This window comes from Panthera onca, chromosome A1 (assembly GCF_046562875.1).
Source record: "Panthera onca isolate mPanOnc1 chromosome A1, mPanOnc1 haplotype 2, whole genome shotgun sequence".
NCBI lineage: Eukaryota > Metazoa > Chordata > Mammalia > Carnivora > Felidae > Panthera > Panthera onca.
Window position 1 is genome coordinate 34116988 of NC_138339.1, and position 24242 is coordinate 34141229.

The following is a 24242-nucleotide window of genomic DNA, read 5'->3' on the forward strand; positions in this document are numbered from 1 at the left end:
ATCTTGAGTCTTCTAATTTTTGCATTCTCCATGATTCTTAAAGGTAACCAGCAGAAGTTAACAGTCTCACAAGTGTGTTTTCCATTTTCTCTAGAAAACAATGAAATTGGGTCAGGAAATGAAGACTCACTTTTTTTTTGATGTTTATTTTATTTTAGAGAGAGAGAGACACACACTGAGTGTGAGCAGGAGAAGGGCAGAGACAGAGAAAGGGAGACACAGAATCCGAAGCAGGCTCAGGCTCCACGCTGTGTAGCACAGAGCCCAATGCGGGGCTCAAACTCATGAACTGTGAGCTCATGACCTGAGCCAAAGTCATCCGTTCAACCAACTGAGCCAACCAGGTGCTCCAAGACTCACTTTTATTAATCGTATCATAAAAGTAAGAAAAGAAGATCCAGACTTTTAATCTGCCTCTGAAATACAATTTATCTTACTATCTCTCAATTGTCTGATACTTGTTGTCTCCTGGGAAAGCTGTAAACAATTGCAGGACAGAGGAAGTTGTTCCTTCATTATAGTATTCTCAGTGCTCAGCATAGTGCCTGACCCATTGCAAATACTCAATAAACAGTTATTAATGGAATGAATTACTAAAGTGGCTTTTGTGGATTGGGCTAGCTGCTGACCAACCAACCATCACAGCATTATTTCTCTAAATGAATTATTTTCTCAGTTCTAACCAACCAATTTTCAGAATATGACTTATTTATCTTCTGAATATTTTCTCAAACTTGTTTGGGGGATTTTCACGGGGGAAATTCTGTTATTTCATAATCTTCACTTGAACCCAGGGACAGACCAGCAGTATAAAGACAAAAGGCATGAACAAGTGACAGAAGAAGAAATAATAGGAATCAAGAAAATAACTGGGCATTATTTGGTTGCTTGGAGCAACCAAATATGTGGTTATTTTTCTTGTTTGGAGCTCCATTCTAGCTTTGAAGACAAACCAAAACATAAAGCTAGGTTAATAAATAGACTCACTGAGCCATGATGCTTCCTCAGACCAGGGATCTTAGGTTGTGTGTGGCTTTTCAACTTTCAGTGTTACATTTTTATAACCTTTAATCTTGGCTTTATTAACCTTGGCATTGTTAAAAAAACAGTCCCCTATGTATTGCCCAGGAGTGCCTTTGGTGAATACAAATTGCAGAATGATCCTAAAGGGACAAAGCTGTGGGAACCACAGGCATGTCCTCTTGCACTGCTGATTGTAAGCATTTGGAATGAGATTTCAGGTGAACCCCATTTTGTGTAGAAACAGATTTGGCTTGCTGCAGATTGCCCTTCTCTCTGGTTTCTAAGAACAGGGATTGTGCTGAAATCTTCATCATTTGTATCTTCTCTAATGATATTCACATAACTTAAAATTTCCAAAGTTCTATCTTGGCAGTCATGAGAGAAGAAAATAAGCCATAGAAAATTAAGAATAACTTCCCAATTTATAATAGCCTTACCTAGAAGACCTTGCTACCGGTGATTCAATAAAAAAGCAGCAGGACTTTTTCATTCCTATTCAGGTGCTCACTCAACTCCCAGTAACAAATGGAAAATAAACCGCATGCCCAACCTCAGACCATAGCTCCTTCTTGCACTAAAATTACCTGTTTTGCCGATTATAAAGCCAAGTATCTCCTGCAGACTATCTGCTGTGACAAATGATGAATATTTTGGAGTCTTAAGAGTTCGGTGTTAAAAGGGAAACTTGCGACCAGCCATGGAAGACTTCATTATCTCATGGGGGCCTATTTCTATCTAGTCCTGAGAAACCAGAGGCCACCTGTGGAAGCCAGTGAATGGGATCGAATTATTTGGAAACGCAGCTACAAGGGCAAGAAATAAGCCTGATGACACAAAGGCTCCGTGTGGAGTGTTAAATTACTTGGAAGTGTTGAGAACTCTAGACAAGTTGTTGAAAGAGGATGTTCACAAGTTCTTCCAAAACTGTATGGAAAAAAGGAGGACAGTTAAGAATACCTTTTATTATTGTTATTATTGCTATTTTTGTGTTCTCAGAAGGAAAAAAAAGCCAAACTCAGTGGCAAAGTTGGTGAATTACGCAGTATTCTTAAAGAAATAAAGATTTATTTCTTTCAGAGCACTTAATTTTGTATCTGCCAGGCCTTCTGGTGTAAGCAGATGAAGGCCATTTACCATTCGTATGTGAAGACACCATGAGCTTCCTTAAGTATGTGCATTGTTATTGTTCCTCTTCATTGGCTTCACAAATCACTCTTTCCATCAGTGGGTTCTTTTCACTGTCTGAATGATACAAGTGGCTTAAGCATAAGACCTAAGGAAATGAAGAATGCCTAAAGCATGAGATGGAACTGTAGCTATATAAGGCGCAATCCTTACATATTTTAAAACATTACAGTGAAAGTAGTAAAGGCCTAATCTTCCATGAATTTGCCTTGGATTAGTTATAATTAAATTGAGACCTTAAATTTAACAGATGACTTAATTCAGTCTTAATTCAAACTGGTACATGATGCAAGACTGCACACTTAATCCTGAAAATCAGGTGTCTCGTTTTTGTTCAAATTTCTATTAGTGCCAAGAAATATATTCTTCTGATTGTTAACATTTTTCTTCACAGTGAACCAAAGTATTATTTTTATAAGCAAGGCATTGTTCTAGATATTTTAGAGATAGCTCTTTTGATCCTCCCAACACTGTAAAGTGGATAATAAAACCTCCATCTTACTGAGGCACAGAGTGCTTAAGTAACTCATCAGAGCATACACAGCTAGTAAGGGGCAGAGCTAGGATTCAAAACACGGTGGTTTAACCCAGGGGCTATGCTCCTAAGCATCATGCATGTTACCAAAATGTATCCCTCTCTAGCTTTGTGATGCATTGCTATGATGATCTTCTTATCAATATCTAACATTGCTTTAATGAATTCTGTAATTGCAAATTAAACAGTTTTATGAGAAGTTTAAAGAGAAGGAGCAAGCACAAAAGAACATATCTTGTATTTTTGAAAATTATACATCATTTATTTTCATGTGGAGGTTATAGGATGGAAGTTAGGAGGAAGATTTCAGCTCAACATGAATGAATAAAATTTACCTTATTACTATTAATTAATTTTATTAATATTTTCTGCTCTGCCAAAATACAATGACTCATTCGAGGAGTAATAAACTCTCCTTCACTGAAGTGTCTCAGCAGAGGCTTGAAAACTATAGGTCAAGGAATACTCTTGAGGGAATCCCTGGATTTGGTTATAAGATGGGTTCAGTGACCTCAAATGTTCATATGATACAGTGTTGCTGATTCACACACCCTCATTGGGTAGCCAGAGGATATCCCTCATTTATCATCATGCTCTAAACCTGCCAAATTTGATATGGCTTCAGTAACATTTTGTCATGAAGGGTTCACTGGAGTATCAGAATGAACACAACAAGTGGTTCCTCAAATTACAAAAAGATGAAAACAAATGAACAGTGTAATATTTTGATACTCCTTTGAGCACAATAAACTGAACAGATTTCAGGAGTATCTTAGATTTTATGAGACATAGCTAAGTTCTTTTGCAACTCCGTTTTTAGGAATCTGCTACTGACTCAATAGCAATAGCTTATGTGTATAGCTGGGCATCTAGACATTTTAGGGCAAAGGCTCTATTTCAAGAATTTTTCATTTGAGTTATGAAGGGCTTCAAGTTTTTTTTTTTTAACTTGCTGAACTTTTGACAAGTTGTTGTGTAGATATGAATTCTTACTTTTGCTCTCATCAGATTCTCAAAGAGGAGGCTCAGAAAAATTTTGGAATTACTATGTTCGATTTATACCAGGATTTGACACCAGGTTAAATATGTTCCAGGGTAGAAAGAGCTGTTCCTGTTACTATGGATGTAATTTAGAAAGGTTGGGGGGGCGGGGGTTAATTGGGCCCAAGGCACAAATTCCTATTTTTAATTGAAATGACTTCCACAAAGGAATGCTAAATATCCAACTGTCAGTTGAAATTAACCTTTGAAAAGAATTGTTTCAAAAGGGAAGTTCTGGTAGCGAGTTTTGATAAGGTCTTATTTAAATGGTAGGGTTGATTTTTAATTGCTCTTATTACCTGACTGCTTACAGGTGTAGCATTGTCTATTTGCCAATCAATTACAGGGGGGAATTCAAGCCACTTTTTTTAGGAGGAAACTTCTTCATGTTATGATCAAGATCAAACACAAAGTGTCATTTCTTTTCCCATTTTTCTCTTTGTGGCAGTTGTCAAATTTGGTTACTCTTTGATTTGATTCCTTCTTCCTGTGTTTTCACCTTCGAAAAGATTTCAGTTTGCAAGGAGTCCAAGCTACATTTCAGGACCTAATTTTACGTGCATGGTGTCAGCAGCATAGATAACTTTTCAGAATCTTTTCTGATAACTGGAAACATCATAGACTCCTTAGGATTTTATAAAATGACCAAATTTTACCTAAGTACTAACTTAACTCTATAATGGTCTGTAATAGCTACCATTGTCCATAAGTGTAAAAGAGACTTCTTGTGCTAAATAGAGACCTCTGGGTATTTCATGGGCAATAAAGGGCAGCTTTTAAAATTCAAATGCATTTTATTTAACTCCATTTCTTATAATGTTACAGACTTTCACTGAGCGCCCACACGAGGATGACTAGATGGCATTTATGAAAGGATGTGAGATTATCATGCCTCCAGAAGAAATCATATACTCAAAGATCTAGGCATTAAACTCACCCATTTTATAACATAGGCAACAATAAAAAAATAAAGTGGCAGTGCTTGGTCCTTAAACTCCCATGGCCACGTCACTGTAATTGGATGCTAGCTGCAATAAAAAACGACTTAAAATCTAAATGCTTTTGCAAAGACAACCACAAGTAGCCTGGTTTACATTTCTCTCCAGTTCTCTTATGCCAGCTTGTCCTAACATATGCTCCTTTCTTTGCCTGCTTGCCTCTGAAGTCTCAGCATCCTTCAGGCTGAGGTTGCTTGTGTTCCCACAATGACAAAGTCAACTATAAATATTGTTCTCTCCTTTGCTATTATTTAAATCTAGGGAAAGTTTGACTAGCCACAGGAATGAGGAATTTGGATAGAATAATTTTTATTTCTAAATTGTCTTTACAAAATTGATATTTCACATGGATTAGTATTCATCCATGTCATCAGTATAACATTTTCATTATTCTTAAGAGAAGAGATTTGGGTTTGAAGTGGGGGGTGGGGGTGGAGGGCTTGAGAGAGCTAGTGGTAATGCCATTCTGATGCACCATCTGGGTTCTTTAACTTTTGACCTCTTTTGACCATGCATACAACATTCCAAAATGTTTTCTCAATTCTTCCCTCCATTTTCCTCTTCTTTCTCTGCTCTCCAATGTCCTCCACTGCACAAACATAGTAAAATCTGAACAAAAGAGGAATGAGAAATATTCCATTCTTCAAGTCCCTGGTTTTGTCAGTCATAGTAAACTTTGGACAGGAGCTCTTCAAAAGGCATAGATCATAGAGAAATTTCTAGCATTTTGGTCTCTGAAGTACATTCACACATATGTTCACCTATTCATGCTTTCAAATATCTTTGAATACCCCAGTAGTTCTTAGGGATAGATAAGGATACATGCTACTTCCTTTAAGGGACACATTGCCTCAATTCCTTCCATAAAATGAAACCCAGGACTTAAAGTAAGGAACAAACAAACAAACAAACAATAACAAAACAGAGTTGGAATGATTTATTTCCTCTCCTTTCACATATCAAACCTTACCGTGTCACTATCTAGCACCTTAGAGTTTGAGGAACACTAAGTGGATGGATGGGGGGATGGATGGATGGATGGATGGATGGATAGATTAATTGACATTGACTGTTGATTGAATTCAAAGTCCTTAGCACATAGTCCTGGGTTTTCTAAAGAGGGAGCTTGAGCTTACAAAGAAATCATATAGAAAGTTTGAGTTTTCTTTGTATCTATAAACAATATGTTACATATATGATTACATATGTAATATATATTAAATATAACACATTACATTTTAATACATTGCATATGTATTTTATATATGTAATATATATTACCTAGATAATATTACATATATATAAATATGCATGTACACACATATACATATAGACATACTCTTTATATATACACATAAATACATACATATATATGCATATATATTCCCAAAATAACTTCTCATACTGTATAGTTTACAGAACGAATGTAACTCCTTAATTTTTCAAGAGTTTTAGGTGACTTTGTCCAAGAAGACAGAGTTAATGTCACAGCTGGGACTAGACTCTGGTTCCTGGACATATGATGCAATGTTTTTACTTCTAGATGTTTCACCTTTACCCTTTTAGCCATATTTTTTCCTTTCTTCATTATTGAAAATATTTGATATAATTTAATCATTATTAATTTATATATTTAATTAATACACATTGATTAATAATTTAATAATTCTTCTAATTTAGCCTCAGAAAGCCAGTCACTGATATTTCTCAAAGGCATACAGAAAATGTAGGATTAGTGTCGTAGACTCTAAGTCTGAAGTTCTCTTTTGGCCAGCAAAACAGTGGGATGCAGGATGAAAAGTGAGAGATGGCTAAGGTCCAGGAGAAGACAAGAGCCCTGAGTAAGTGTCCTTGCCCCGGTTTTATTAGGATCAGAAGGCTTACAAACATGATGGGCATGCACAAAGAGACCATGGGCATGAGGGAAAAGGGGGCTTTTGAAGATATATGGTGTTTGGGGTTTGGGTTAATATAAAACACCGGGCAACATCTGCACTGGGCAGATGGCTGTTAAAGGCAGACAGGAGGTGCTGTGTCTGTTTATCTTAGCTAGCCTAGGAGATAAGACAGGTAAGGGGAATAACCTCAGGGTTAACAAGGCATCTTTTCTTTTGTTAATCAGCTCCACTCTGGGGAGCATCAACCGCCCCTCAGCGTGTGGTCTATAGCCCTATTTACTTGCTTACCTAATTTGGTCATTCCTTCCTGTGAAAGCAGCTTTCTGCTATAGTACTAAATTGGGGGGTTGTTTTTGCCCTGAATGTCTAATCTTGCTTACCTCATATACCTTTGTATTGGGGGCTTTTGCCCCCCCCTCTATATTCTGGGGAATTTGCTCCTCCCTCTCTATTCTGGGGACTCTGTACCCCCTCTCTATTCTGGGGTGCCTTTGCACCTCCCTATTCTTGGTGCCTTTTCACCTCCCTATTCTGGTGTGCTAATCTTGTTTACCCACACTTAGGTGTGAGCATCCTATGACTTTGTACTTCTTTATGCCTTGTTACCCCATTGGTGTAAGCCCAGGGGATTCCTAAACTTATTCCCTACAGATTGGGATTTCTTGTGATGAAAGAAGTGGAAAATTAGTTGTCATAAGGGAAGACCAATGACTGTAATGCCTCACATTTTTACAAGTCTAAATAAAATTGACCTTTGCTAAATCTCAAAGGGATTGACTATGACTATAGAATATAAGCAACAAACAAACCAGCAAACCAACAAACAAAAACATCTGTCATACTGAGACATGGAAATTGTGGCATATCTTGGACTTTTTCCAACCAACTACCAAAGCGAGGAAGAGAAAATTATATAGATCTCCTGAGATGTATCCATAAAGAAGTTATTGTAATTTTAGCAAGATTTGAAATCTCGAAGTCAGGAGTGTTGCAGTTGGCAGAAAGGTACTGAAGCATAGTCTGAAATCACACATACTTACCTGAATTCCACAAAAGATTGAAATGAAAAGTAAGGTAGAAACCTATCAATTTGTTTGTGTAGACCTAATTCCAAGGTATACAAATTTGTTGAAATATAGGCCAAAACAATGAGCTCTGTCTTCCTAAGTCTCAGCCACCAGACAGTGTCCTGTCTAGCTATCAGGGTTCCAGCCCTTTCCCTGAATTTCTAGCCAGGCCATTCTGCCTGTTTTGCTTATGTGCCCCAACATGAAAGGTCAAGCAAAATTATCATGTTCCCAGGTAAAAACTAATGCTGACATTAAGTGATTCACATAAAAAGAGGAAAGTCCCAAACATGTTTACTCTGCCTGTCTGCTGCCTACCTTCTGTATTTTAAAGGAATCTGTGTCTCCCACACCCCTTGCTTCCAAAGTAGTCATTTTGATGCATATGCCTGAATCCCAATTCCATGTCCCCATCCTCTGCCATGGCAAGAATTAGACCCATGTTGGCAACCTGATCCGTAGGTTGGCCAACTTGGAGAAAAACAGACCAACAATTGGCTTAGGCAGTTAGATTCCCTCTTTGAAAAACTGAATGGAAATCAAAGGGAAAAAAATACTCATTTTAAAGCAGAAAACCTAGAACACTCCAGATGGGTTGAGAGCAGCTGAGTGTTGCTAATGGCAGGGCACCAGAGTGACAGTCTTTAAGTTTTCTGTTTATAGGCATTTAGAGCCTCTTCCATCTCTAGCATTGAGCCCTTGCATTTTTGTATATTTCATCTCGTTTTTACTCTATGAGCATTCCTACAGTAAATTTCCTTTTGTTTAAGTTAGCCTGAATGACTATTTTTCAAACCAAAGAGCCCTAAAACAATACAATGAAGATATCTCAGGTGTTATATGTAAGTGATGAATCACTAAATTCTACATATGTTAACTAACTTGAATTTAAATACAATTTTTTAAAAATGAAAATAAGGAAAGGAAATCAAAATGATCAATTTCTGCCCTAAAGGAGCTCACTCTATAACTGGTAAATCTATGTTTATTTAATTTGATCTAGATAATTACTTTTCCTCCTATTTGAACATAAAATGTAGGGGACAGTTCCAATATAAAACTTTCAATTTTTTTCTGAAAGTAAAACCTGTTAATAAAAAAAAATCATCTCATTATCCTATGACTAAACTCTAACTCTGAAAGTGAGCTCTGCAGTTCTTGAATTCATCCTTCTGCTCAAACTGCAGTCCTTAGAACTCCCCAGAGAGACCTCTGTGTCCTCTTGTGAATGCCTCTTGCTGATTCTCACCATTTCCCCCTTATTCTTTAATTATAGACTATTGAGTAAGCCCATTTCTCTTACACCCACCTAATGTGAAGCTGGCATCCTGCTGGTTTTCATGCTCTGTCTGATCTGAATCTTTGACATGCCTAGTAGGACAACCAGTCCTGTAACTATTTTTACTGTAGTTTTGACCCTTTGTTGCTTTACCAGGAACAAACTGTTTACCAGGATATTCTCAGACATCAGGGACAGAGCTAGTTAAAAATTATTTTTTATAGGTCTCAACTCAGAGTACATGAGCCTAAAGATAGAGCCCCCAAATCTACATTTTATCTAGCTCAAAGGTGGTGCTGATACAAGTGATTCTTGAATCAACTTTGACAAACACTGCTCTGGGGCACTGGATACCAAATCCAGTAGGAAACCAATGGGTTATTATAATCCCCCAGGACCATTTTTAAATGATCTCTTTTGGGGTCACACCCATGAATGTTCTAAATCAATAGCTCTAAAGAAGAGGATGGAATCATGCTAACTGACCTAAAAAGTGAATGGAAAAGCAAAACAGATACTCCTTGGACGGATTACAGCAGGTAGAGTTTCTTCTGGTGTATTTAAGAGTGTGGGCCATTTGCATGAGAATCATCTACTATGCATGTTGCATGTGGACATGCAACTCTCTGGACACAGTGGTCACAATTTCTGGCAGAAGATGGGGAATCTGCTCATTTGAAAAGCTCCTCAGTGAGACATGTGTTCCTGCCTTCCCTTCTTCTAAATACTGATCATCATCCAAGCATGAGAATTATAATATTTATAGATTGTTGCCAAATTTTAAAATGCATCACTTGGCCATGTAAAAACCATTAGAACTGAATTATCTTTCTCATTTCATGAGGTGTAATTCACAAAGTATCCCTCTGGATCCTCAGAAAAGTTTCAAAAATTAAATACTATTATCAACATGAATAATGTGTAAGTAGCCTTTTCTGGTTTGGAAGTATACTTTAGTATTTCACAAGAATCTTTTGGAAGTGTATTAATTTATTGTGTCATTGTGACTCCCTCTTCATCTGCCCAAACATTAACAGAGCCAGAAAATGTCACTGGGTAAGAGTGGGATTGGAGTACTTCCTCAGAGAAGATTATACTTGGTTAAATATGGCCAGTTTTTCTTTTTAAAACTATTTTAAGGAACCAACAGCACAAATTGCCTGGGTTTTCACAAATTACAAATGGCCTCACCCTCCAAAGAGCATATAATTCATATGCCACTAATTTCCCACTGTATAAATCACCTTCAAGTAATTTTTTTCCGTTTGTCCCTTCCTTCCAAGAAGCTCCAAAACTTGCCCAAAGTTAGCATAAGGAAGGTGATAACAAAGATTAGAACAGCAATAAATGAAATAGAGAACAACAGCAACAACAACAACGAAAACAATAGAAAAAAATCAGTGAAACTAAAAGTAATGAAACTAAAAGCAATGTCAATAAGCCCTTACCTAGACTGATCAAGAAAATAACAGAAAAGACTTAAAGAAAATCAGAAATGAGAGAGGAGAAATTATAACTGATGCCACAGAAATAAAAATGATCATAAAGGACTATTATGAACAATGACACACAAATAATTTGGACACTTTAGAAGAAATGGATGAATTCCAGAAGCATATATCCACCTGGACTGACCAAAGAAGAAATAGAAAGCCTGAACAGATCAGTAACAAATAAAGAGATTGAATCAGTAATCAAAACCTCCTAAAAAGAAAATTTCAGGACTAGAGGCTTTCACAGGTGAATTAATCCAAACATTTAAAAAAGAATCCTTTTTAAACTCTTCCAAACAATAGAAGAGGGAATATTTCCAAACTCATTTTGTCAGATCAACATCACCCAATACCAAAACCAGACAAATGCACCACAAGAGAAGAAGACTATAGGCCAGCATCCCTGATGTAAAAATTCTCAACAAAATAATAGCAAACTGAATGCGACAGCACATTAGAAAGAGTTATACACATGACCGATTGGGATTTATTCTTGAGAAGCAAGGATGGTTCAACATAGGCAAATCAGTAAAAGTGATATGCCACATAAACAAAATGAAGAATTAAAATCATATGATCATTTTAATAGATGCAGAAAAAGCATTTGAAAAAATTCAACATCCATTCATGATAAAATCTCTCAACAAAAAAGGATGTCTTGCCCTTTGCAACAAAATGGATGAAACTGGAGGATATTATGCTAAGTGAAATAAATAACCCAGACACAGAAAGACAAATATTTCCTAAATAATTTTTTCTCAGTAGAAAGTACAATACAGGCTCATTTCATACGCTCATTTACATAAAAGGAAAAATTTGATAATTTCTTCCTTCTCCAGAGTATCTGTAGACCAATTGCCTTTTAAACCTTAAAATCCTACATATCCATGAAACGTATTACTAATTTGATTTTTGAGATTTTGAGTAATTAACAGTTAAAAATATTAAATGAAACATTTTTAAAAAATATTATAATGTTATGGGGTGCCTAGCTGGCTCAGTCAATTAAGCATCTGACTCTTGATTTCGGCTCAGGTCATGATCTCACAGTTAGTGGATTCAAGCCCACACTGGGCTCCGTGCTGACAGCATGGAGCCTGCTTGGGATTCTCTCTCTCCCTCTCTCTCTGCCCCTCCCTGCTACTCTCTCTGTCTTTCTTTCAGAATCAATAAATAAATTTTAAAAAATACAATGCTATTTTCCATAGCAGTTATTTAGACACTAATATGATAAAATGTGCTTACCTCCTTTCTTGGTTACAGTTATATTCTCCCCTCCAGTACGTGTTTGCTTTGTCAAATATCAAATAAAATTCTAGAACAAATTAAGTGAATCATAAGGTTAGGGCCCTAGCTGGCTTCATGGACATGAGACCTCTGCATCTGCACAGAGCCCCTGGCTTAGAAGGGCTTTGTGCTGGTTTTAATGCTCTACTGTCGTTATCTTAAAGATTCTTGAGAATTCTTCAACAAGAGCCCTGTGTTTTCATTTTGCACTGAGTTCCACAAATTAAATAGACAGTCTTACTTGGAAGTACTTTGAAACACCATCAAATGCCAAAGGTCATATTCACCTTATAAGTGCACTTCCTCCATATTAGGATGTATTGACTGACTACGTAACATGGGCACAATTTCAGACTACATTTATCTTCATCACTGACGATTGCAGTAAAGTGACCATGAAGCAAAATATTGACCTCCTTAATCTACTTGTTTTGTATCCTGGAAAATTTTATTTGGTCAGCAGCGTTTTCAACATTACATGGCTTTCATCTCACATATTGGGTCCAGCTGATTGAATCAGGTTAGAGTACATCATTCATCTTTTAACAATGAAAATCAGGATGATTAAAAAGTGACAGTTTTAAATATATCATAAAATATAACCAAAGTAATAGAAATTGAATTAATATGGCTCTAACATGATTTTCAAAGGTCTCCAGGCTAGAGTTTGGGCTCAATTTCCTGGCTGGCTTAAAATGAGGCCAAAGAATTTAAATGATGTGCCTGAGGAGAAGCCATGAACAGTGACTGAACTAGTTGGGCCTGTGAGCAGAGAGGCTGCCGTAGATAGGAAGCATTGTAGGTTCTGAACTTTGAAAGAATCAAGAACACAGTTTTTATTAATAAAAAATGTGCGTACTTGATTCCAAGACTTGAAATAGTACCTATCCACTTGGAAAATGTTGTAATATTGATGTCATAGTTTGGGACCCCAGGGGAAGAGACGCTGGGATGGGATTTGCAAGTGGGTGGCTTATTGTGGAGTGTCTTCAGGAACAGTACTCATAAGGGAGTAAGGGAAGCAGGACTGGGCAGGGGAAGAAGTTGAACTGATGAGTTTGCAACAGAGGCATCAGCCACTCCCACAGGAGCCCTTGGGCTGTTTTAGTTCTTTAGCTATATCCCAAACTAAGACAGAGGCTAGGTTTTATACCCTGAGGAAGGCCCCAGCTTGGAGCAGTCAACAGGCAACACTCATGTCAGGCAGGAGTGTGGGGGCCTTGGTCCTGCAGAGGGGACCTAGGCTGTGCACCTCAGTATCCACTAGAGTTCACCCCCTACATCACTCAGATCTGCTTGCTTCATCCCCACTGAGAAGAACTCTTCCAGGATTCTGGTTCGTCTCTTTTCCAGGAAGACTTAACATAAGAAAAGTTAGCAGAATAAAACTGGAGTCTCCATGATTATAGCTAGTCTCAGAGTTGCAACTAATTCTTATCATCTTTTTGCTTGACTACCCATTCTAGATTATTCTTATTCTCTGCTAGCCTAGTACCTCTGCTAGTCTAAGGGGATTACCTGAGGGGGTGACCCTGACTCTCATCCTTAAGTTTAGAAGTGCAGCTTCTGTACTTGTCCATTTATTGTCACAATTGGACAAACCTGCTTCTGCATTTGTCCATTTATTATCAAAATTAGGAGAGAAGCAAGAGACACCATAGTGAATCATCTGAGTGCCAAATATATTCTCCCTGTTACCAGTGTGTAACAAACATCCCTACTGTCTCCTGGTCATTAGGGTCAATTATTTCTGTTGGGACGGTGCTTCTTCCTTGCCTAACTACTGGTCTTGATACAAGGGAGCAAAAGTGACCAGGAAGAACCAGTTATGTTCCCTCATGAAAGCCTTCTCCCTTTGGAAGCAGATTCTTTGGACCAATAGCATCTTATAGAGAAGGGAAACACACATTCTTCAAGTGCATCTCTGAAATCAATGGTAAACCCAGCACAGAGAATGCAAGAGTGAGTGTTAGTATAGAGATTATTAGTATTTAATAATATTATAATAATATTAGTAGTAGTATAAGATAAGGTCAAGGATTGGGAGAATGATTATTGTAGTGATTCAGGCAAAAACTAATGGGAGCCTAAAAGTAAGGCAGCAGCAATGAAGAGGAAAGATCAGCATCTGAATTACTAAAAATATGAAGTAAGCCAAATGAATAGAAGGAGTATGCTAAAGGAGAATAAGAAATTTCAGATAATCCCTATGACCCTAGCTTAGGTTACTGCTAAGGAGGATAGAGGAAACAGGGGAAAGAGCAGGTTTTGTTTTTTATTTGGCTTGTTTTCAAGTTGCCACAGGAGACTTACTATTTTAGAGTCCTATGTTGACCAATCAGTGACATTAAGGGGACCCCCTGACTCCTTATTTGCTAGTTTCAAACTGCAGGCCTTCTTTAAATGACTTGCACATGAAAGTTGAATTCTGGAAACTGTAACAAGCATAACTTCATATCTTTTAAATGCTTTATATACATTATCTCCTATAGAAATTATTTTAAAGTAAAACTAATACGTCAGCCTTGTGTCCATCTTGATTTTTTCAGTTGTCTGTTCCAAACTGGACCCTTTCATATTGAAATCATGCTGGCATCTCAGACTTGGCTCATCCAAATTCTCTGCCAGTTTGTCCCACCTCTGCCAGTTTGTCCTCATCTGCAGGCTTTAGCACTTAGAGCCTCTATTTGTGATAACGAAACCCCCATCCTCTCAATTGGGTTTGCAACAATAGCCCACAAGCCGAATTTGATCTACCACCTGTTTGTGTAAATTAAATTTTATTGCAACATAGTCACACTTCATCTGTGGCTGTGTTTGTTCCACAGTGGCAGAGTTGAGTAGTTGTGACAGAAACTCTATGGCCCACAGAGCCTAAAATATTTAGTATCTGAACCTTTACAGAACAAGTTTGTGACACCTGCCCTAAGTCAGCCAGGATCAAAATCTCAGTCATGTTAGACTCACTTTTCCTTTTCTGTCACCTCATCTGCTCCCTGTCCTAAATGCTATCACCACAGAAGTCTCCCACTCTCTACCCTCACTGAGCCTAACATACTTCAGCACTCTACAAACCCTTAACATGGTCTCTTACAGATCTTCCATGGCCAGATCTGCCCGGCTTCCATTTCTTTCCTTGGTGATATGAGAGGCTAGAAAGAGTCCCTCAGTCTTGCCTGTCTGGGGGGTAAGGGTGGAGGAGGGGGATGAAGGGGTGGATCAGGGGAAGCTTCACAGAAAAAAGAAATGATCCAGCTGATAAAAAGGTAAATGGGCATTTTTTCAGAAAGACAAAGAGGAGGGTAGATGGAGATGTATAGATGAAGACTGTGAAGAAGGCATTGAGAAAACAAGGTGTCTTCAGATTGTCTGGTATCTTCAGGTGTCTTCACATTGGTATTGTGGGAAAAAGTAGTTAGCATTGTGGGAATGTAGAGTCTGTATAAAGGAAAAAAATGGTCTATATTACCTAGGGCATGATCTGTTTCCTGGGTCAAGCTGAGCTGCCATTCTCATCATCATGAAGGTACCATAGTTAGCTCCCAAGGGGTAAGACCTGCATGCTTTTCAGATGGTAAATTTGAAAGGAATTATTTTCTGATTAAAATAAAATCTTACTTATCTTGATATCAGACTTCCAGGCAATTTAGTTATCAATTAAACAGTCATAAATTCACAATTAAAGAGGAAAAGCCTCAGAAGTAGAAAATAAGACAGTGCCGGCATATGTTCCATACCTATTGGTATGGTTATGGGTAAACTTACCCTCTTGCCTTTAAAAGCATGATTATGATTTGTTCTGGCCTGTGGATTAAAAGCAACAGGGAGTGTGTTGGTTGAGTATGAGGATCCAGTGTACTGGGAAATTGTGTTAGATGGAAAATTCTACAAACTAAAAACCATCCCAGGCTGGTTGGGCTGGGAGCAAGAAACCTTCCACTCTTTAACACCCCTGTAGAACTCCCCTCCCTTATAGTAAGATGGACCTTCAGCAAATGGGGATGCAGCTACCCGTACTTTCAGGCTTTTCAGAGGCTAACTCAAACCTCCTTTTCTAATCTAACCTCCTAGTCCCTTCCTTGCCAGACATGAGCAGAGAAGGAAACAGAGGTGCTGCATAAGGATCCAACCTGGTCCCATGACATGCCTGGCACCACTCATTGCTCTCACCTTGCCTGGTCCCATCCACCAGCCCCTAGCCAGCTTGAGAGTCACCATCTGCTCTGTCCCATAGCATCTTTGCAGGTATATTAATTTGCTAGTTGCCGTAACAGACTACCACAAACTGAGTGGCTTAAAACAATGGGAATTTATCATCTCATAGTTCTTCAGGCTAGAAATCTGATGTCAAGGTGTCAACAAGGCCATGCTTCCTCTGAGGTGCGAAGAGGAATCTGTTCCATGCCTCTCTGTAGCATCTGGTAGTTTGTTGGCCATCTTTGGTGTTCCTTGACTTCTGCATTACCCATGATTTCATGCTCACATGATGTTCTCCCAGTGTGTGCATCTGTGTCCAGATTTCCCCTTCTCATAAGGACTCTGGTCATCTTGGATTAGGGGCCCACTCTACTCCAGAATCACGTCACCATAACTAATTATATATGCATGACTCGATTTCCAAATAATATCACATTCTGAGGTACTGGGGTTTTAGACTTTAATGTAAGAATTTGGAGCTGGGACACAATTTGATCCATAACACTAGGGTTCAGAGAAATGACAAATGTGAAAGCACCCTAGAAACTTAAATGGGACATATAAATACTACTGTGGGAGAAAGGACAGAGCCTTCTCTATTTTCCTGACATTTGCACAAAGGAATAAATTTCACCACTACCCCTACACGGTCAATGTGGAAGGAAATACTTCTTGCTTTTCTCTTTCCACAGCGTTCTTTCTCATCTGGAGCAGAGGATGAATCATTCGTTAAAAACAATAAAGATTATATATGAGAAAGTAAAATAGAATTTTGAATACAAGATGATAGATGAGAGTGAATATTTGTATATAAGGGGCAAATGAAAGTTGAAGCTACACTGTAAGTGTTCCTCTCACATAAGAACTGTTATAATCACTCTAGTGACTGCATTTCTGTGTGTCACTGTGAGCATTGTATGGGACACGGTGCTAAGCGTTTTGAATATGCTATCTTATCCACATAACAATTCTGTGGGCAATGTTGTTATGCCCAGTTTAGAAATAAAATGATGACGTTGAGGTTCAGACACTTCACCACTGAAAGTTACCCAGCTAGGAGGCTTCAGAGCTGGCAGTGCAGTCTAGGTATCTGAATTTGAAGCCCCTGCTCTAACCACAATTCCCTGCAGAGAGCTCAGAATGGGTGGGTGGGAGTGGAAGAGAGGGAGAGAAACAGGATAAGTGTGAACATTATAAAGGGGGAATCAAGAGGATTGGGAGCAGGCTAAATTTGGTAGGAAAGAAAGAGTTGGTAGGGTTCACTGAGGTTTCTTTCGAGCTTGTATGACAGGAGAATTGATAATAATTTTGACAGAAGTGAAGATGTACAGAGAGGGAGCAACTGAGGCCAAGAGAGGGGCAGGGTAGGGGTGAGCTCAGTTTCAGCCATGCCCTGAGTGGGCCTCATAATCCCAAAAGGAATAGTCAGGGAGCCCATGGTGCCAGCAATCCAGTAATCCACAGGCACAGATGCAGAAGAAAAGTCAAGTGTTGCAACAGACACAGGAGAAGTTGGAAGGAAATGGAAACATCAGGTTTAAATTTTCTCAGTTCTAAATTTTTAGAGCTTTTTCTTACAAGAAGCCACTTCAATCATGTTTATTGATGATTGGTGAGAGGGTGGGGTGTGAATTATTTTTCTTCATCACCACTGCCCCGTTCAAATTCAATCTTTTGAGATTAAATATCTCCCCCATTTTTTCTCCAGAAAAGGCAAAACAACTTAAATTACAAAGTATCCAAGAAAAATAAACCTCTATTCCTTATTCATTTCTATTAATGTCTTTTTCTCAAAGAATCAAGGGAATTTAGCATTTTTCTTTGTCTTTTTACTGGTTTGTTGCATGGTTATTAGGTACTTAATGTAATTTCTATTTCTTGTTTTTCTAGTTGTAAAAGAAATCTTTGACCATAAAGAGATTTTGTGAATTTATGAACATAGGGAAATAACATTTTATTTTCTTTCACATGAAACTTTTATGGAATAAATATTTATATAAATCTGCATACATATATATTAAATTAACTCATTTGTATGTGGGGGAGAAGATAGTACCAGGTGATTTCTTATAATGTAAATGCTGAATCACTACCTAATGAATCACATACTTAAAAATGCTGAGAACATATTGACATCCTGACAGTTTGTGTCATCTCTTCTACCCTCACAAACCCTTCTTCCTTCTGTTGTCAACTGCTATACCCCACAGAACGAAAACTTTCTACATCATCTTTCCTTTATCTCTGTCCCTGCACCTTCCAGGAGCTTGCTAACTAGACTAAAGTGGTTAGTCTCATTTGTTCTTGTTCTTTCTTTTTGCTTTATTTGGTATAGTGCAATAGTGTGTTGCTAGCTCTTTGTTGATTACCATCCTCTAATAAGCCATGAGCAAGTTATCATTGTTTCAACCTTACAGCAAATCCCTACACATGAGAGAGACAGAAATTAATTATTCCCAGTGTATCCTAAATGTGCTCTCAAGACCAGCATATCAGTGTTGCCTGGAAGACTTGTTAGATATGCAAATTCTTGAGACCCACTGCATCAGCAATTTGGAAAGGAGGCATTAAGCCCAGAAATCCTCATTTTAAACAACATGCACCCTGAAATTTGAGAACCACTCTATTAAAGTAACTGAATTTACTCGACATAGAATGAGGGTTGTTCCTGAAAGAACAAAATTAATATTCCCTGCCTCTTATCAGGAAGAACTGGGCTTCATCAAAAGGCCTTTTGCTGTTTGATTATTTGTTTTAGGAGGAGAAATGGTGACCTGCCTCTGCCATTAGCTGAGTAACCTTGGGCAAACCTCTTAACCTTTCTGGGTTTCATTTTCCTCATCTATAAAATTAGAACCTCAAACTATATGGTCTCTATGGCATGCTCCCAATTCTAATAATTTACATTCTAACTTTTGCTACAACAATTTCTCTTATGATTAATAGCATTTATTTTTAAGAGGGCAGAACAGAATTTGCATCAGAAGGTGATATTAACATGTGTATGTGGTGTGAAATCCACATCTTTGGCCTCTCTAGGTAAGCAGTCTATCAAGCGTATTTTGTACCAAAAAAAAAAAAAAAAAAATTGAGTTACACCTCTATAGTAGATATAGTAAACTTTTTCTGTAAAAGGCCAAATAGTAAATATTTTAGGCTTTGGGTATTATTGGTCTTTGCAACAACTACTTAACTCTGCTGTTGTAACATAAAATCAGCCTTAAACAATATGTCAAAGAGTGTGGCTAAAATTTCAATAAAACTTTACTTATAAAAACAATGGTGGGCTGGATTTGGCCCGTGGCCCATAGTTTGCTAACCCCCGGCTTTATAATGCATTCATTTAAAAAAATGTAAAAGATTTAACCATTTCCTCTTGGATTGCTTAGTCATTAGTCAGCTATTTAATTTCCAGTTCACTAACAATCCATTAGCTTATTGCAGTGATCAAAAGGAACCAAAAAATATAAAATGTTACTTTCCTGCCTTGATGGTGATTGATCTCTAAACAATCAGCTAAAGCATTGTGTTGACCCGACCCAGCTTTCTGCCTAATTCCCCACCTTAAAGTCCAATGGAAACAAATGTTCTGCTCTCATAGACTCACTTTAAATAGTTTGGGTTTAGTGTTCCTACCATGTCACAGGGCATACCAAAAGAGAAATTAATTTACTTCTATAGCTGTGGATCTTACAGCAATCATTTAGCTGATAGTCTAATATAAAATTCTTATCCAAAGACTGCCTCTGGAAAATAGGTTATTAACAATCTGTCTTGTCAAAATTTATTGATAAGACATCCTTAACAAGGCTCTTTTGTTTGAAACCTTGACTGCAAAAGGTAAAGATACCATTGCATTATTGTTACAGCAAGTCGCAACATGCAAATAAATTCAATACATGTTAATGACTTTTCCCAATTAGCAGGTTAGTGAGCCTGGGTAGAGAAGAAAGAACCCAGATAGTGCTTTAATTCTTAGTGGTGTGAATGCATCATAGAAACACAAGCAACTGGGCTCATTTCATAAATGGAAAAAGAAAAAATAACACTAGACATCTTTCCAAGTATAACAAGAAAACATGTTGGGTAATTTTGAAATTTCCCACCCTTCACTCTGGTCCCAAGTGAAAGCATATGCCAGAGCAACAGCTTGAACTTATTCTGAACTTTGAGTTAGATTCAAGCTAACTTTCCTTATTTTGTTATTCTTTCGGTACTATCTGCATTATCTTTCTGTGCCTACTTACAATTACTCCTCAACTGAGCTTTTGTAGAATACAGTGCTTAATGGAGGGTCAAGTCTTGGACTGTTGATACTTCCACAAACTTGATAAACATGTTGTCACTGTGTGCTGAGTAGAAAATGGGCACTAGAGAGATAACAGCCCATTGTGTTTTAGAATGGTTTCCAATAGGCTATATTTCCAGAAGGTATTAGTGAAATGAGAAATGAAGATGGGATTGAAATTATGTGGGTTTACGTGTATGCATCTGAATGTGTAAAAGGGCACCTGTAATCCACCTACCCCTGCTTTTTCTAAGAAGGATATAATATGGTCTATGACTCTTTCTTCAGTGACATTTCATTAGATAAATTTATCAGATTCTTCGGTTTCATGGGTCACATTCTAGGCCTAGATACTTTTCAGTGGTTATTGTTTTAATCACAAGGCATGCTACAGTGGACATCACCCATATTCCTTGCATATTCACTAATCAAATTTATGCTGGCAGCATTCTACTACAATACACTGCCACATGGCTTATTCTCAGCCCAAGTATGGGACAAGCCAGAAATGTTGGGGAATTAAATCTTCCAGGAGCAGCTCTCATTCAGGCATGGCTGACGTTGAAGAATAAATATCCTAACCTCCCCAACCTGTCAGGTTTGAGAAATCCAGGTGTGTTCTGTATGTAGTTCCCCAGAGAGACTGAGTGCCAGTTGCTCCCAGCAATAATCTGCTTGATAAGGTACTTCATTCCCTTCTCTGTCTTATTTTCTGCTCCCCTACTGATTCCCTCTGAGATGGCTTCCTAAATAAACCACTTGCACTCAAATCTTTGTCTTAGCATCTGCTTCTCAGGGGACCCAAAGCAGATACTTAGGAAATCTTTTACATATTGGTACAAGCATTCAGTAAGTCCAAGTTCAACTTTCTTCTCTTCTTGATATTTAATTAGTGAGGTAAACTGAAAAGAAGATGGTGATCAGAGCTCAAAAATGGGTTCACCACAGGTCTCTCAAATCTCTATCTCTGGAGATGTCACAAGTTGAGATAGATGCTTTGCGGCCTGAAATGGTTGTGGTAATACTTATCTGAATCTCTGGGAAAGGACTCAGATTTCCAATTTATACAGCCTGGCTGGATTTGACAAGTCAAAACATTATAAGAAGTATTTTAGTCAAAATTGATTTGGATCTCCCTACTCTCTATCTATTGAATTATGTTGTCTGAAGATAAAGAGATAAAGGTCTCAATGTTAAAGTTACTGAACTATACTCATGCTTATCAAAAGCAGGGTTAGGATACTTATTCTGAAACATATTGAGTTCATAATATGTGTCAGGGCCTCCTTTGATTCTTATAATGACCTGTAAACTTAGTGATATTACAAACTCCATTTTACAGATGAGAAAACTGAGGCCAGAGAAGTTAAGTAATTTACCTAAAATCACATCCAGTAGAATCAGGTTTCTAGACCAGAATCTTCTCAGCTGGTGGTCCAAACCCTTACCCACTAAGCTCTTCTGCCTCTGCAGAGGCTCCTTCCTTAGCTATCAGCTATCAGATACATGATGAGAGAAGTTCTATATATGGTACAATCATGACATAGGGAGAGACCAACTTTGGACCCAGAATAAAGAAACATAGATTTTAGGGCCAGTTGGTTGTGTGATAGACAACTTTTTCCATTCCTTTAAGTCTTATTTCTCCTATGTAAAATGAAGATGTTGGATTAAATACTTCTAGGGTACCTTGCAGTTACAAAATTATACTGCATTTTCTTTGGAAAACATTGGAAAGAAAGCTTTCTCTTCAAACTGCTATAGTTTTATTAATGTACCAGAATTGTCAGCACCTACAGGTTTCAGAAACCCAAACTGAGATGTAGCACTGAGTTAGAGTATTTTTGTTGGATTGAAAATGCAATGTTTATTGGATTGAAATGTTGGATGACCGTAGATCAATAGGCAAACTTTAGGTATAAGAGACAATTTTTTTAAATTTTTTTAATTTTTAATTTGATTTAATTTTATTTTAATATATGAAATTTATTGTCAAATTGGTTTCCATACAACACCCAGTGCTCATCCCAAAAGGTGCCCTCCTCAATACCCATCACCCAACCTCCCCTCCCGCCTACCCCCCCATCAACCCTCAGTTTGTTCTCAGTTTTTAAGAGTCTCTTATGCTTTGGCTCTCTCCCACTCTAACCTCTTTTTTTATTCCTTCCCCTCCCCCCATGGGTTTCTTTTATGTTTCTCAGGATCCACATAAGAGTGAAAACATATGGTATCTGTCTTTCTCTGTATGGCTTATTTCACTTAGCATCACACTCTCCAGTTCCATCCACATTGCTACAAAGGGCCATATTTCATTCTTTCTCATTGCCACGTAGTACTCCATTGTGTATATAAACCACAATTTCTTTATCCATTCATCAGTTGGTGGACATTTAGGCTCTTTCCATAATTTGGCTATTGTTGAGAGTGCTGCTATAAACATTGGGGTACAAGTGCCCCTATGCATCAGTACTCCTGTATCCCTTGGGTAAATTCCTAGCAGTGCTACTGCTGGGTCATAGGGTAGGTCTATTTTTAATTTTTTGAGGAACCTCCACACTGTTTTCCAAAGTTGCCACACCAGTTTGCATTCCTACCAACAGTGCAAGAGGGTTCCCGTTTCTCCACATCCTCTCCAGCATCTATAGTCCATAAGAGACAATTTTAAATAGCCATGCAGATGGAAAAGGAAATTATCTCGTGTCCTTAATTAAAGATGATGCTACACTTTAATTATCTCTATTAAACTGGTCTATGTTCATCACATAATACTTCAATTTTAATCTTACTGGAAAGGAAATGGTTGCAGATCTAGTCAAGGGACTGAAATATTGATACAGAATTCAAAGGTCTCCCCACCAACCTTTTATTACGGTGTTTTTCATCCCTTTTAACATGTATGAAAGATGAAAAACAGTGACAAAAAAACTACCAAGTCCTAGCATTCTCTCATCCTTAAGCCTTCAGACAGAAGAAAAATGCTGTCCCTAGTAAAACAGTAAATCTATTGTTTAAATCATATAACCTTTACATGGAAACTTCTGTTATCACTCAGATGTTTGAGGTTGGAATCTGAAAACTCAAAAGGTTCATTAACGTTATAAACACACAGATGAACCATTAGGCCTGGTGTGAATAATCATGGATAAACTTTCACTAAGAAGAGTCAGGAGAACTCACATTTTAATCTTTACATAATAATACAGACTTGTGCTTCCTTTTATAATCACAATACTGTGGCCATCTGTGAATATGGAAGAATCCTGAGGCGGTAGGATTTCAACATTTCCTGGGCCTCTGGCTCATTATACCTCTGAAAGCATATCAGAATGAAACAGTTTGGTCAAACACTGTAACCTTCTGAGAACAGATCGAAGTAAGACAAGTTACTTCAAAATTCTGGTTGTGAAACAAATCTATAAAGACCAACATCAGCAAATTAACGGATGATAAAGTAATAATGCTATTCTGCCAAAGATACTTCTTTTTAGAACTTTCTACCAGCCATATTCTGGGGTGATCTTTTGACTTTTCTACCAATCCTCTGGATCACCTTCTCTGTGATGTCATCAGAAATATCCTTGATACCTAAAGCATGCCAGCCTGTCCTCAAGCACTGGCAGGCAGCCTTGCCTAGCAAAACAGACTACCCAGCTTCAGCTCACTGGCTGTCAGATCCATGAATTCCTTCCCATTTAAATATGTTCTGTCCCCAATTGGACAATTTATAAAACACTGTGGGGATTAAACAAAACACCCATTAGTAGTTTTTCTTTGTGCCCAATTAGCATAAGTTACAATAAACAAAGGATCATAGATTCTTTTCATAAAGAGACAAGGATATTTTGCCATTAGTCTTTTAACTAGATATTTAACCATATAGTTACCACTAAATAAATGTTAGTTATTTATAAATTAGGCAACTTTACAGAATCTGGAGAAATCAAACCAGAG